Source organism: Gossypium arboreum, chromosome 11, assembly GCF_025698485.1.
Source record: "Gossypium arboreum isolate Shixiya-1 chromosome 11, ASM2569848v2, whole genome shotgun sequence".
Taxonomy (NCBI): Eukaryota; Viridiplantae; Streptophyta; class Magnoliopsida; order Malvales; family Malvaceae; genus Gossypium; species Gossypium arboreum.
Window position 1 is genome coordinate 21,437,800 of NC_069080.1, and position 15,873 is coordinate 21,453,672.

Here is a 15,873-nt window from a genome sequence, read left to right on the forward strand (position 1 = left end):
GAACTCTTATTTAATAAATTGTAAAGAAGACCTACTTTAAATATTTTATTTGGCGAATTTTAAGCGTTAATTTAATCATTTTCAGAGCTTCTTGCTAATTAAGAAATCTTGAGAGTTTTGTAACAAGTTTGACCACCATTTCTACTAAAAGCCATGCCACAGGATCCAAACTTGCACTCCAAATGATTTATCTTATTATTTTATTTCTTAGAATCAACTAATTTAATTGCTTATGTACAATTAAATAAAAACTATGTAACTTTAACTTTTCCTTTTAATAAAATACTCTAAGGAAGTTTTTTTTTCAATACAACAAAACTTCGATAAATGAATACTTGATAAATTAATAATTTTGGTTAAATAATAATTTTGTCCAGTCCCGACTTGGGCCAATTGGATAAAATAATATAGCTAAATGCATAAGATAATAATTTTAGAAAAATCCTTAATGACCCAATAAAAATATAAAATAATAATTCATTAAATATATTAAAAATTTTATATACAATATACAAAACTAAAGTGCTTTATAGACAACCCTTTTTGGATTTTTAATACATGGTTAAAATTTTAAATCTATTCTATGAATATATACGTATTGGGTTTTGAAACCATTAACTATTTTTTTTTCTTTTTGGTTACATGAACCAATTACTAAACTCTTTTTTACATGAATATATTTAACATTAATATATATGTATAAAGTGACGTCGATAATAAATGTTAACTGTTCTAATAATTCTAGCATCACATGATTTGAAGTTTTTATGTTGAATTTGGATGTAAAAAAGAATAATTCATCGTTTCTCAAGCCTTCAATAACCTTGGGATGGGTTGGGCAATTGTCGACTATAAGCAACACCTTTCTACCAATCATTCTAGCATCAAACCAGCAAAGAAAATCTTGAAAAAATAATCCAGTCATCCATATTTTTCAATACATAAAACTTTAGAATTATTCTTTTTGCCTTCCAATACATGTTAAAAGTTTTAATCTATCTAATGAATATATATACATATTGGATTTTGAAATCATTAACCCTTTTTTTCTTTTTGGTTACATGAACCAATTAATTAGCTCTTTTTTTTTTTTGTTACATGAATCAATTAACTTTGATTCATTGCACCTACATGCATATTGGGTTTTGATAATAATAAAACTCATGCATAAAGTATGAAATATTCTTTAAATTAATATAAATTAATAAAATATTCATTTATCAATAAACTAATAACCTCGATAAAATAATAATTTTTTCGGATCCCAAGAGTATTGTTTTATAGATATTTTACTATATTTTTTTCTTGATAGTAATTTCAAGTCAATTCTTTAATGATTGTTGCTAGAATTCTTCATAACTTCAATTTCACTAATTATTAAAAGGTTGTTTGAAGTCCTTTGTTGGTGTTGAATCCAAGCATCAAAAGGGGATTATATCATATATCCAACTTCATCCATCTTTATTCATCCTTCGTCAAATTTGATTTCATTTTTCCACAAATCCATCCAATTTTTACTTCTTGTTCTTAAAATCTAAAATTTATTTATCTTTGATTCTTACTTTTGTTTTTAATTTTCAAATTTCAATTCTCTAGAAGGATCTCCTTGCCACAAGCTTTCTTGCATCTCAAGAAAGATATTTGTTCCATGAGCTTGAGAATTTTTCTTCTAGCTTTCTAATTCTCATTCTTTAATTGATTTTCCATCGTATTATCAATATTTAATCTCCATTCTCTGCTAGACTTTTCAAAGATTAATTGAAGCTTGCATATCAAGTCATTAGAAAGTGTCTAACATTAGGATCACTTTGAGTTCATTCTTCCATATTACAATTTGATCCTGGATTCCACATCATGACACATGGCTCAAGGGCTACACACTAACACACGTGTCAACAAAATCACATGAGGAACCTATTTGGTAGTATGTATATATAGGCTATTGCTCACCAAGAGTAAAGAAAACTCACTTTTTGTTCATTAAACTCTTGACACTTGGCTTTGTGAACCGTCCGTCATTGAATTCCATCTTTCCCTTTTCTTTGTCCTTCTCTTTCACACAATCAACATCAACAAATTAAAATCAAGTACCATTATTGATTTCATGGTTTCTTTCTTTACCAGGTTTCTTGAAAATTCAATGTCCATAGTCTTGGTGCATTGATGGTGTTTAAAAGGATGAGAGTAGTCACATTTGTGCTATGTTTTTGGGGACCTGTTCAGACAATGGATGCAAATGTGTGTGAATTGATGGGTATGAAAGTTGTGGTGGAGTTGTTAATGGAAAAGGAAAGCTAACATTTTTTATCTTAGTAATAATTTGTTGCCTTAAAGCAGGTGATGTTCAGTTGGTTAATATCCCTATGGAGGCTAATGCTATGGCAAATATCGTCACAAAGGAAGGATCTAAACTAGAAAATATGTTTGTTGGACGGTAGTAATGTAACACCCCCACGCCCGAGACCGTCGCCGGAGTCGAGCACGAGGCATTACTAAACTTATTTGAGCACTTAAACAAATTCGGACAAGCTGTCCAACTGCGTCACAGTTACTTAAAAATTCATATCTCGAGTTCCGAAACTCGAAATCCAATTCCGTAAAATTTTCCTTAAACCAGACTCATATATCTATCTACTAATTTTTTTCTAGAATTTTTGGTCGGGCCAATTAGTACAGTTTTTTAGTTAAAGTCTCCCCTGTTTCAGGGTTAGACTGCTCTGACCTCTGTGTATTACAATTCATATATCTCCCTGTACAGAGTTTCAATAACTAGGACGTTTGTTTCTCCTGAAACTAGACTCAATAAGGATTCTAAGAATATAAAATACACCACCTAATTATTTTGGTACAATTTATGGTGAATTTCTAAAGTTAGAACAGGGGATCCAAAAATCACTCTGGCCCTGTTTCACAAAAATTCAAATATCTCATAAATTATAATTCATATACCAGTTTTGTTCAATCCATATGAAAATAGACTCATTAAGATTAAATTTCATAACTTACTCATCATTTAATTCCATTTCTACCATTTTTAGTGATTTTTCAAATTTACATCACTGCTGCTGTTAGATTCTGTTTTATGACAGATTTCACTTTACTAAGGATTTTCATGAACTAAATAGCATTTTAAACATACGTAACATCAAATATGACTTAGATTGGCCATTCCAATGGCTAATCATTTACAAACCCTTTTCTTTCCAAACCATAGCCATATCATAAGGTCATTTACACAAAGTGAGTATTTTGCCATACATGCCACATTCAAAACACACAAGCCATTTTACCAATTTAGGCCTTCGGATAGTGTGAACGAGTCTTCGACCTATCCCAATTCTCAAGCCGGCTTGTTAAAACTACAATGAACGAAAAGGAGGGAGTAAGCATAAATGCTTAGTAAGTTCATATGCAAATAACAAGTAACATAACCATACAATTATACGAAACAATCTTAGCATGGTATCACCAAAACATGTATCACATTTTTAAACATCATTCATCATCTTACCACCTTATTGTTGTTGTATCTATTTTCAACCCGAGGGTTAAGTACATACCTGTCCAAAGTGTCCATTTCACAATACTTACCAATATGTCACTTGCATCTTAAGTGTTCTTCCATTTCACTAGAAATTTTACCGTTGAACACATCGAATATAACTTCGGATACATGGATAATTTGCACATAAGTGCCATATTTGTAGCCAAGCTACCATGTAACCCGCCCATAAGTGAACTCGGACTCAACTCAACGAGCTCGGGCGTTCAGCATCCATAAGTGAACTCGGACTCAACTCAACGAGTTCGGATGCCTAGTTACATCTCACGAACTCGGACTCAACTCAACGAGTTCGGACATTCCACATCCATAAGTGAACTCGGACTCAACTCAACGAGTTCGGATGCTCAACCATCCTAGTGACATGTCACTTGTATCCTAATCTATTCCTAAGGTTCAAACGGGATTTTCCTCGAACACGCCTCCTTGCCATCTTCCGTAAAATACCGAAACCAATACTCGGTAGCACTTTATATTTAACAAATAATACACTTAATTTGCATTTTATTCAAAATAACCACAAAGCATATATTTCATGATAAGAATCAGCATATCCTATATTTAACATCAATAACTTAAAATAACAATTATGCTACATTATTTACACATGAACTTACCTCGGTACAAAATTTTTAACAATCGAGCCTATTCCTCGTAAACTTTGTTTTTCCCCCGATCACGACTTGAATCTCGTTTCTCTTGATCTATAATACCAAATTAATCTTATTTAATACATACATTCATTAAAACAGTCCTTAATACGAACTTTGGAAAAATTACCATTTTGCCCCTAAACTTTTGCATAATTACACTTTTGCCCCTAGGCTCGGGAATTAAACTTCATCCCTTATTATTATGTTTTATGACATGCTGATCATTTTTCCCTTCTATGGCAACATCAAATTCTCACTCTAACAAGTATTTATGACTAATAAATATTTTACCGATTAAGCCTTTTTACTCGTTTTACTCAAAACCGAGTAACAAAAGTTGTCTAACAAAATTTAAAACCTCATATTCTGTCATAAAACACCAAAATACACAAATTTCACCTATGGGTATTTTTCCAAATATGAACCATAGGTTGAATTATTGTTAACATAAGCTAAATCGAGCTACCGGATTTCAAAAACATAAAATCATTAAAAGCGGGCTTGAAACCACTTACTATGAAGTTTGAAAGTTGAAGAAACCCCAGCTATGGAGGAGAGCAAAAATCGGCAGAACAATATGGAGAAGATGATCATTTTGGGTTATTTTTCCTATTTTATTTCATTTAATATCCAAATGACCAAAATGCCCTTACTACTAAACTTTCCAAAATTCCTTCCATGTCCTAATTTTGTCCATGAACTTAAAATTGGTAAAATTACCATTTAAGACCTCCTAATTAATATTTCAAAGCAATTTCATACTAAAACTTCTAGAATGCAAGTTTTGCAACTTATTCGATTTAGTCCCTAATCTCAACTTAAGCACTTTATGCATAGAATTTCATCACGAAATTTTCACACAATCATGCAATCATATCATAAACCTCAAAATAATTTTAAAATAATTATTTTTATCTTGGATTTGTGGTCACGAAACCACTATTCCAATTAGGCCTTAATTCGGGATATTACAACTCTCCCCTTTTAAGGATTTTCGTCCTCGAAAATCTTACCAAAAACAGTATGGGTATTGGTTTCTCATAGTTTCCTCAGGTTCCCATGTAGTCTCTTCTACCCCGTGCTTTTGCCACAATACTTTCACGAGAGCGATACTTTTATTTCTTAGTTGCTTAACCTCTCGAGCTAAAATCTTAATCGGTTCTTCTTCGTAAGTCATATCCGGTTGTAGCTCAATTTCTGTCGGTGAAATTATATGTGAAGGATCCGAACGACACCGACGTAACATAGATACGTGGAACACATCATGCATCTTTTGTAATTCAGGTGGTAATGCTAACCGATAAGCTACTGGTCCAACTTTTTCAATTATTTCATATGGTCCAATAAAACGCGGACTTAACTTGCCCTTCCGTCCAAATCTAAGAACTTTCTTCCATGGAGACACTTTCAAAATACCTTATCACCAACTTGAAACTCGATTTCCTTCGTTTCAAATCCGCATAAGATTTCATCTATCTCAAGCGACTTTCAAACAATCTCGAATCACTTTCACCTTTTCTTCGGTTTCTTTTATTAGATCAACTCCATAAATCTGATTTTCCCTGAGTTCAGTCCAATACAATGGCGTCCGACATTTACGACCATACAATGCTTCATAAGGTGCCATCTTCAAACTCGTCTGATAACTATTATTATAAGCAAATTCTACCAACGGTAAGTACCTTTCCCAACTACCTTGAAATTCCAATGCGCAACATCTGAGCATGTCTTCAAGAATCTGAATTACTCTTTCTGATTGTCCATCAGTTTGTGGATGAAAGGCAGTGCTGAAATTTAACTTTGTACCTAATGCCTCTTGCAATCTTTGCCAAAACCGTGAAGTAAATCTCGGATCTCTATCCGAAATGATTGACAAAGGTATTCCATGAAGTCTAACAATCTCACTGATATACAATTCAGCCAACTTATTAAGAGAATAATCTGTACGTATCGGAATAAAATGAGCTGATTTAGTCAGTCTGTCAACTATTACCCAAATGGCATTTTTCTTCCTCGGAGTTAACGGCAACCCTGATAGAAAATCCATAGTAATCCGATCCCATTTCCATTCAGGAACCATGATAGGCTGGAGTAATCCCGAAGGTACTTGGTGTTCAGCTTTCACTTGTTGACAAATTAAGCATTTTGATACAAACTCGGAAATATCTCTTTTCATCCCACTCCACCAGTACATTTTCTTCAAGTCATTATACATTTTCGTACTGCTCGGGTGAACTACCAAACAACCATTATGTGCTTCATGCAAAATCTTTTGAATCAACTCATCATTTTTCGTACACAAATCCGATTTTAAACATCAAACAACCATCGAACCGATTCGAAATCGATCCGTGTCGACTTCACATATTTTCTCTTGGCTAGCAAATCTTTATCATTTTTCCGAGCTTCGAAATCTCTTGTAAAAACATCGGTCTTGATCTTATCTCTGCTAGAATCGAACCATCACCTGATATCTTTAACTGAGTATTCATAGCTCTCAAAACAAATAACAACTTTCTGCTTAAAGCATCGGCAACCACATTCGTTTTTCCCGGATGGTAGTCAATAACAAGCTCGTAATCTTTCAACAACTCCAACCATCTTCGTTGTCTCAAATTCAAGTCTTTTTGTGACATCAAGTACTTAAGACTTTTGTGGTCGGTATATACCTGACACTTTTCACCATACAAATAATGTCGCCAAATCTTCAAAGCAAACACCACCGCAGCCAATTCCAAATCGTGAGTAGGATAATTCCTCTCATGAGATTTTAACTGCCTCAAAGCATAAGCCACCACTTTTCCTTCTTGCATGAGTACACACCCCAAACCATTTAGAGAAGATCACTATACACCACAAATTCTTTACGATTCGGGTTGTACTAACACCGGTGCCTCTGTTAATAACTTTTCAATTCTTCAAAACTCATTGACATTCTTTCGTCCATTCAAATTTAACGTTCTTTCGGAGTAGTCTAGTCATAGGAGTAGCAATTATAGAAAATCCATTTACAAACCGCCGATAATACCCAGCTAACCCCAAGAAACTTCTAACTTTGGTTACATTTTTCGGTGGTTTCCAATCAACAATGGCTGAAATTTTACTAGAATCAACCCGTATGCCATCACCTGAAACAATGTGACCCAAAAATCCAACTTCTCGAAGCCAAAATTCACTTTTACTGAACTTAGCATACAACTGCTTATCTCTCAAAGTTTGCAAAACTATCTTCAAGTGCTCAGCATGCTCTGTCTTATCTTTTGAATAGATTAAAATATCATCAATAAACACCACAACAAATTTGTCCAAGTATGGCCGAAATATGCGATTCATCAAATCCATAAACACAAGCAGAGCGTTTGTCAACCCGAATGGCATAACTAAAATTCATAATGACCGTACCTTGTTCTAAAAGTAGTTTTAGGCACATCCGGCTCTTTTACTCGCAGCTGATAGTATCCAGATCTCAAGTCAACCTTTGAAAACCATGTTGCTCCTTTCAGCTGATCAAACAAATCATCAATTCTCGGCAACGGATACTTATTCTTGATTGTCACCTTGTTTAATTGCCGATAGTCAACACACAATCTCATAGAACCATCCTTCTTTTTCACAAATAACACGGGAGCACCCCAAGGTGAAAAACTCGGTCTCACAAAGCCTTTATCAGTCAACTCTTGCAACTGCGACTTTAATTCTTTCAACTCTGCTGGTGCCATTCTATATGGAGCAATCGAGATCGGAGCTGTTCCCGGTATCAAATCAATACCAAATTCTACTTCCCTAACTGGAGGCAAACCCGGCAATTCTTCTGGAAATACATCCGCAAATTCACACACAACCGGCACTGATTCAACTTTCTTTTCAACTTCTTTTGTATTAATTACATACGCCAAATAAGCTTCATAATTCTTCCTCAAATATCTCTGAGCCGACATCGAAGAAATTACACTAGATAATGCCTCTGACTTTTCTGATTCAATCCGCAGAATTTTACCACTTTCACACTTTAATTCTATAACCTTTTCTTTGCAATTTACTATAGCATCATGCAATGTCAACCAATCCATACCCAAAATAATATCAAATTCATCAAACGGCAACAACATCAAATCAGCCAGAAAGTAATGACCCCGAATCATTAAAGGGCATTTCTTGCATACTTTATCAACTATCACACATTTGCCTAGTGGATTCGACACTCTAATCATAAATTCGTGTTCTCAACGGTAGTTTCATACTAGACACCGTTTCATGCATACATATGAATGAGTAGAACCGGATCAATCAAAGCATTAACATTAACATCATAAAGAGAAAATATACCAAGAATCACATCGGGTGATGAAGCATCTTCACGTGCCTTTATGGCATAAGTTCTAGCCGGAGCCCGTACTTGATTTAGTCTGCTGAATCTCGGCTACATTCTTGTCGCTTGCTTCATTTCCACTTTTCTCGAATATCTTCCTCTCGAATCTGCACCACTAGCTTTTACACTCAGAAATTTTTCTTTCTCAACTCTCTCTGGGCAGTCTCGAATAAAATGATTCGGAGAACCACATTGAAAACATTCATTTTCTCTACATGGGCCAAAATGATTTCTACTACACCGCTGGCACTCGGGCTTAACAAATCTCGAATTCCCCACACTAGCTGCAGAAGTAGTCTGAGATTTAAGACCCACATTTTGCTTCTTAAAATTTCCATATGATTGTCCGGCCGAAATCTGAGGACGAGAATACATATTTCTAGATTTCCTAGATTGCTGTGAGAATGAACTACTCGTCGGTCTTTTCTTCCAATTTCTAGTCTCAGCCTCTACTTTTTTCTTCTCTTTAAGTAGTTCTTCAGCCTTGCAAGCTCGATCAACAAGTACTACCATTTCTTTTAATTCAAGAATCGCAACAAATACTTTGATGTCTTCATTGAGTCCGTCTTCAAATCGCCTACACATTTTAGCCTCAGAGGAATGTATTCTCTAGCATACTTACTCAACTCGACGAACTCCTTTTCAGTATTCAAGAATCGTCATGTTCCCTGCTTCAATTCAAGAAACTCTTTACGCTCGATCAACAAATCTTTCATCGATGTATTTCTTCCGAAATTCTTCTTGAAAGAACTCCCAAGTTACTTTCTCTTTCGGTACTCATGAAGTCAATGTCTTCCACCAATGATAAGTGAATTCCTCAACAATGATATAGCACATTTCAAGCATTCCTCGTGTACAAGACAATTCATCAAATACTCGAATAGAATTCTCGAGCCAAAACTCGCTTTCTGCATCATCATCAATATTTGCCCCAATTCTTCTACCCTTGTTTACGGATTTCATCAACCTGGAGTTCTATGAAATTTCATCGATCTACACCTTGAGGCATCGGGGTACAGGTTGAGGAATCGGGGAGGTGGGGAGGTTGTGCATTCGGGTTCATCTGAACGAACTCAAGATACCAAGCATTCATCATTTGGAGAAAGGCTTCCGAGCCCTTCTCCTCCTCCTTTATCAATAAACTAATATAAATTATTAAAATATTCATTTATCAATAAACTAATAACCTCGATAAAATAATAATTTTTCGGATCCCAAGAGTATTGTTTTATAGATATTTTACTATATTTTTTCTTGATAGTAATTTCAAGTCAATTCTTTAATGATTGTTGCTAGAATTCTTCATAACTTCAATTTCACTAATTATTAAAAGGTTGTTTGAAGTCCTTTGTTGGTGTTGAATCCAAGCATCAAAAGGGGATTATATCATATATCCAACTTCATCCATCTTTATTCATCCTAACTTCGTCAAATTTGATTTCATTTTTCCACAAATCCATCCAATTTTTACTTCTTGTTCTTAAAATCTAAAATTTATTTATCTTTGATTCTTACTTTTGTTTTTAATTTTCAAATTTCAATTCCCTAGAAGGATCTCCTTGCCACAAACTTTCTTGCATCTCAAGAAAGATATTTGTTCCATGAGCTTGAGAATTTTTCTTCTAGCTTTCTAATTCTCATTCTTTAATTGATTTTCCATCGTATTATCAATATTTAATCTCCATTCTCTGCTAGACTTTTCAAAGATTAATTGAAGCTTGCATATCAAGTCATTAGAAAGTGTCTAACATTAGGATCACTTTGAGTTCATTCTTCCATATTACAATTTGATCCTGGATTCCACATCATGACACATGGCTCAAGGGCTACACACTAACACACGTGTCAACAAAATCACATGAGGAACCTATTTGGTAGTATGTATATATAGGCTATTGCTCACCAAGAGTAAAGAAAACTCACTTTTTGTTCATTAAACTCTTGACACTTGGCTTTGTGAACCGTCCGTCATTGAATTCCATCTTTCCCTTTTCTTTGTCCTTCTCTTTCACACAATCAACATCAACAAATTAAAATCAAGTACCATTATTGATTTCATGGTTTCTTTCTTTACCAGGTTTCTTGAAAATTCAATGTCCATAGTCTTGGTGCATTGATGGTGTTTAAAAGGATGAGAGTAGTCACATTTGTGCTATGTTTTTGGGGACCTGTTCAGACAATGGATGCAAATGCGTGTGAATTGATGGGTATGAAAGTTGTGGTGGAGGTGTTAATGGAAAAGGAAAGCTAACATTTTTTATCTTAGTAATAATTTGTTGCCTTAAAGCAGGTGATGTTCAGTTGGTTAATATCCCTATGGAGGCTAATGCTATGGCAAATATCGTCACAAAGGAAGGATCTAAACTAGAAATATGTTTGTTGGACGGTAGTAACTTATAGTAGAGAGTTTTCTTCTTTAATCAACTCTGCAGTGTTTTTATGTTTCCTTTTTATGTTGTTGTGTTTTTGGTACTTCAACCAAATCCTCTTTTACTCAGAAAGAAAAACATATTGTATTCATCAAACGCTATTATGAATGATCACATACTCCTTTTAATTACTCAGTAGTAGATTTCTTAAATTTGGTCTGTAATTGATGTTGTTAGAATAAGGCTTACATGCAGACTAAGGCAATTCGATCCATGCAAGTAGTAGCTGAAGCATATGCTACTGTTTTGTTACTTTTCAGTTAATGTCTTGTTGTTTAGTTAGATTAGAACTAAGTTAGTGACATGCTTGATGTAATTTGGTGCTGATAGATTTGATAAATCAGCTTAACTAATAGTGCAAGCAAAGTTTTTCTAAGTTTCAACAATGTGTTAGTGGAGTTAGGTATGTTTAGGTAACATTTTCATTTTTGACAAGCTGATTACTTGGTATATGTAATGTTATTTGCTCTTAATGAAATGATGATGAATCTTTCTATAAATTCTTCTTCTTCTTTTGGTTTTCTGTCAAACATTCTGTTCTTATAGCTTAAGCTTAATTTTTTTATTTGTTTATCAAGATATTGTAGCTTAAAGCTTAAGTTTCAGTTGAAATTTCTTATTCTATTTTCTAAGATCCAATAATTGGTATCGAGAGCTGATTTCTTAGAGGACCTTTCTCTTTTCTATTCTCAAAAGTATTCTCTTCATCAAGTTTCTCTCTAACACCACCACCAGTGTTCAGTGGCGAAGGCTACCACATTTGGGTAGTGAAAATGAAGACCTAGAGGTTGTCAATGCTGATGTTGAACCACCACCCTTGAGAGCTAACACCACGATAGCTTAGATCAGGCAGCACTCTGATGACAGAGCCAAGAGGTACAACGCAATGTCTTGCATTCGAAACAGTGTGTCAGACTTGATTTTCACAAGGATTATAGCCTGTGAGACTCCAAAACAGGCTTGGGACAGGCTCAAAGAGGAGTTTCAAGGAACTGAAAAAACAAGACAGCAACAACTCTTGAATTTGAGAAGGGACTTTGAAAATTTGAGGATAAAGGAATCAGAAATAGTTAAGCAATATTTAGACAGAATCATGGCCATTGTAAATAGCATCAGACTGCTTGGAGACCAATTCAGTGAAGCCAGAATAGTGGAAAAGATTATTTCAACCTTACTTGAGAGATATGAAGCCAAAATCTCTTCCTTGGAAGATTCAAGAGATCTATCAAGCATCTCTTTGACTGGGCTAATCAATGCTCTTTATGCTCAGTAACAAAGAAGAGCTAACAAATAGGAGGAGCATCAAGAAAGTGCCTTTCAAGCTAGGAGTAGACCAACCTCGAGCACATCTGGCTACAAAGTGAAGAAAACTTGGCCAGACAGATCAAGAAGAGATAGAGCAAGAAGAATGTATCCACCTTGCTCACATTGCAAAAGAGTTAGCCATACTGAAGCTAACTACTGGTACAAACCTGATGTGCAATGCAAGGTTTGTAAACAGATGGGCCATATTGAGAAGGTTTGCAGAAAAAAGGCAAGCAGAAGCAAAATTAGCATTAACAGCTTAGAACAGAAGCTCAAATGGTAGAAGAGGGTTGTGATCAGGAAGAACAAGTATTTGCTATCTCCTGCTCAGTTGCCAGAAGAAAAACCACAAAAGGATGGCTGATTGACAGTGGTTGCACAAATCACATTACACCTGATGCTGCTATTTTCAAGAGCATTGATAGAAGTTTCAACACAAAAGTAAAAATGGGCAATGGACACTACATTAAAGCAAAAGGCAAGGGAGATGTGTTGATTAACACTTCTTCAGCTATCAAACTCATTTCCAATGTTTTGTTAGTACCTAAAATAGATAGAAATCTGCTAAGTATTACTTAACTTGTTGAAAAAGGATACACAGCTCTTTTCAAAGGAAAAGAATTCCTGATTAGTGATCCAAGTGGATCCAAACTCATGTCAGTAACCATGACTAACAGAATTTTTATTGTAGATTGGAACAAACGTTCAGATAGTGCCTACACAACTATCTTAGATGAGTCTAAACTGTGGCATCAAAGATTAGGCCATGTCAACTATAAGTCTCTACTTCATTTGTCCAAAGAAGACTTGGTTGAAAATTTCACAATAACAATTGAAAAAGAGGATGTTTGTGAAGTATGTTAGCTAGAAAAGTAAGCTAAACTACCATTTCCTACAAACATGGCTTGGAGAGCTTCTGCAAAGTTGCAGTTAGTCCATATTAATGTATGCGGCCCTATAAAGACACAATCCTTAAATGGTAGCATGTACTTCATTCTTTTCATTGATGATTATTCAAAATTCTGTTGGATTTACTTCCTAAAGCACAAGTTAAAAGTAGCCGTGTTTTGGAAATTCAAGGCTGCAACAGAAACTCAATCAGGTTACAAGCTCAGAACACTAAGGTTAGACAATGGCACAGAGTACACTTTAGCAATGTTTCAAAGTTTTTGTGAAGAATCAGGGATCAAACCCTAGCTCACAAACACCTACACACCTCAACAAAATGGTTTCAGTGAGAGGAAGAATGGAACTTTGATGGATATGGTCAGATGCTTGATGTTTGAGAGGAATTTGCCTAAAAGTTTTTAGGCTGAGGTAGTGAACACTGTAGTTTACCTTCAAAATAGGCTACCAACCAAGGCATTGTTTTAAAAAACACAATTTGAGACCTAGTTTGGGTTCAAACCATCAGTTTCTCATCTAAAGGTTTTTGGTTGCATATGTTATGCACACATAACTGTAGTCAAGAGGGACAAATTGGCAAAAAAAGACTCAGTGTAGCATTCTAGTGGGCTATAGCAGTGTCAAGAAGGGCTACAGAATTCTAGATCCTACAACTTACATAGTTTTTGTGAGTAGAAATGTTGTATTTGATGAAAGGTCAAGTTGGAATTGAGATAAAAGTGAACTAAAATGTACTACTGAAGACTTAGTGACAAAGCCAACTAAAGTTGATCAAAATGATCCTAAGATGGACATTGATCATGAGCCAGTTGAGGAACTAGACTACTAAATAAAATATACAAGAGAGTAGATGTGGCTACTGTTGAACCAACATGCTTTGAAGAAGCTCAAGCTCAAGAACGATGAAGGCAAGCCATGCTTAATGAAATGAGCATGATTCATAAAAATCAGACCTGGGAGTTAGTTAGAAGACCAGCTCAAAAAAAGGTCATAGGAGTAAAATAGGTGTTTCGAGTTAAGTACAATACTATGAAACTTTGAACAAGCTGAAGGCAAGGTTAGTAGTGAAGGGATTCAGTCAGAAGTATGTGATTGACTATTTTTAGACATTTACACCAGTGGCTAGGCTTGATACAATTAGACTACTGGTTGCATTGGCTGCTCAAAAGCAGTGGAAAATACATCAACTTGATGTAAAATCTGCTTTCCTCAATGGCTTTCTTGATGAGGAGATATTTGTTGAACAGCCAGAGGGTTTTAAGGTTGTTGGTGAAGAAGACAAAGTGTTCAAGCTAAGAAAAGCCTTGTATGCTTAAAACAGGCACCAAGGGCCTGGTATGAAAAAATTGACACCTACCTAGTAAGCTTAGGGTTTGAGAGAAGCATTAGTGGGCCAACACTGTATGTGAAGAAGGAAGATGAAGAAACACCGCTTATAGTCTCACTGTATGTGGATGACTTGTTGGTAACAAGTGAAAACAATGATATGCTATTAGATTTCAAAGGCAAAATGGAGAGCATGTTTGTTTGAAATGTCAGATTTGGGTGAAATGTCCTATTTCCTTGGAATGGAAGTATTTCAGACTCAGCAAGGAATTTTCTTAAGCAATAAGGCATTTTCTTTGAAATTTTTGAACAGATTCTCCATGCAAAATTGTAAAGCAACTAGTACTCCAGTTGCTATTAGAGAAAAGTTAACAAGCCAAGGTGATTTTGAGAAAGTGAATGAGTCAACCTATAGGAGCCTAGTTGGATGTCTGCTCTACTTAATAGCTACAAGGCCAGACATAATGTTTACAGTCAGTCTCCTATCCAGGTTCATGCACTGCTGTAATGTGAACCATTTTCAAGCTGTTAAGAAAGTTCTCAGGTACATTAAAGGCATTCTGAGCTTTGGGATGATGTTTACCAAGGTTGACAGCATGAAACACCTTGGTTTTGCTGAAAGTGACTGGGCAGGATCAATAGATGACATGAAAAGCACCTCAGGGTATATTTTTACCATTGGTTCAGCTATTTTTTGCTAAAGTTCGATGAAGCAAACTATTGTTGCTAAATCAACAGCAGAGGCAAAATATGTAGCAACTGCAAGAGCTGTTAACCAAGCAATTTGGTTAAGGAAGATCATGGCAGATATGAATTTGTACCAAAGAGAAGCAACAGAGATCAGATGTGATAACCAATCTGCTGTTGCAATATCAAAGAATCCAATGTTTCATAGGAAAACAAAGCATTTTAAGATCAAGTTTCCATGAACAATATCAAGAAATCAGACTAGTTCATTGCAGTTTTAAAGATCAGCTAGCAAATATCTTGACAAAGCCTCTTTGTATGTCAAGGTTCAAGAATTTGAGAGCCAAGTTGGGAGTTTGCAGCATGCAAGCCAAGGAGAAGTGTTAAAAGATGGCTTACATGCAGACCAAGGCAGTTCGAGCCATGCAAGTAGCAATTGAAGCTTATGCTGTTGTTTTGTTACTTTTCAATTAATGTTTTGTTGCTTAGTTATATTAGAACTAAGTTAATGACATGCTTGATGTAATTTGGTGCTGATAGATTTGATAAATCAGCTTAACCAAGAGTGCAAGCAAAGTTTTTCTAAGTTTCAACAATGTGTTAGTGGAGTTAGGTATGTTTAGGTAACATTTTCAT

At 35.0% G+C, this 15,873-nt stretch overlaps 1 long non-coding RNA gene across 1 annotated transcript; it reads right to left on the minus strand.

Moving 5' to 3' along the window:
* Positions 1–3,228: 3,228 nt before the first annotated feature.
* Positions 3,229–4,817, minus strand: LOC128283776 (uncharacterized). Its single transcript, XR_008274188.1, has 3 exons — positions 4,731–4,817; positions 4,180–4,266; positions 3,229–3,359 (listed from the first exon to the last, which is right to left on the minus strand). It is a non-coding gene; the product is annotated as an uncharacterized LOC128283776 (long non-coding RNA).
* Between the last annotated feature and the right edge of the window lie 11,056 nt (positions 4,818–15,873).